This window comes from Gracilinanus agilis, chromosome 6, assembly GCF_016433145.1.
Source record: "Gracilinanus agilis isolate LMUSP501 chromosome 6, AgileGrace, whole genome shotgun sequence".
Classification (NCBI taxonomy): Eukaryota; Metazoa; Chordata; class Mammalia; order Didelphimorphia; family Didelphidae; genus Gracilinanus; species Gracilinanus agilis.
The window spans coordinates 293,955,765-293,956,871 of NC_058135.1; positions in this window are offsets into that span (position 1 = coordinate 293,955,765).

Sequence of the window (1,107 nt, forward strand, 5' to 3'; positions counted from 1 at the left end):
CCGCTGCGGATTGCTTCACTGAGCCCTTCGGGGCTCCCAGAGCCGGGGGGAGCGGCCGCTCCAGCCTCCGGGGCTCCGCTCGTTACCGTGACCGACCGAGTGGCCTTGGACGAGTCCTTTCTCCAGCTCTGGCATCCTGGACGGGAGTAGAAGGGGTGGGAGTGGCCGCGTGTCCATGAGAGTCCTCCTAGTGACGCCCTAGTCCGCAGCCTCCCCGGGCTCTGGAAGCCTCGGCCAGCAGAGGGCGGGCTCCCCTGGCATGTGCCCTGGGAAGGAAGCCTGGAGCTGGGAGGGAGGCGGCTCGCCCCCTTCAGCGTTTATAACCTAACGGGGGAGGCAAGGCAGAATGAGGTCCCAGGAAAGGGCTGTGGAAGAGGAGAGCAGAAGACTTCGAGGGCTTGGAGGGGGGAGAGAAATCTGGGAAGGCTTCCTGGAGACGGAAGCTCTAAGCGGAATCCTTGCAGGATGAAATGTCAGCCACGGGGCAGGTTTGCATCAAGTCGCAGAGCTGGCAGACGTGTGGCCAAGAAGAAGCTAAGGTAGCCAGAGAGGAGGGCGGGATCAGGCTGTAGATTGTTGTTAGGTGGGGAAAGCCTTGAATGCCAGGATCAGGAGCATCGGCCCATTTTGGTAGACCAGACAGTAGGGAGCCATTGAAGGTTTTTGAGCAGAGGAGCAATATTAGCAAAGCAGCACAGTGGAGAATTACCTGGAGGATGAGCAGCGCCCCCCCCCCCCCAGGACTTGTCTGACGGAGGGGGAGGGGTGGGTGGAGCCGGGCTGGAAAGCTGCCCACCACAGAGAGACTCATCCTCCTGGGCGCCCCGTGAATGAGAGACCCCATTGGGCAGCCTCTCCTGCGGGGGGGCGGGGGGGCGGCGCTCCGCCCATGATGCCTCTTGGAAGGCTTTCCTGGAGGTAGGCGGGGGAGGGGGTTGGCCATTTGACAGATGAAGAAACTGAGGCCCAAAGACTATGAGGAGGGAACTTCCCCCCTTGCTACAATCTCTGGAGCAGGGGACCCTGGGGCAGAACCTTCCCGGCCGGGGGCTTCCTCTTCGGCTGCCGGGCCGGCCCTTATCCGCGGGGGCGGGGGCGGGGGGGGGG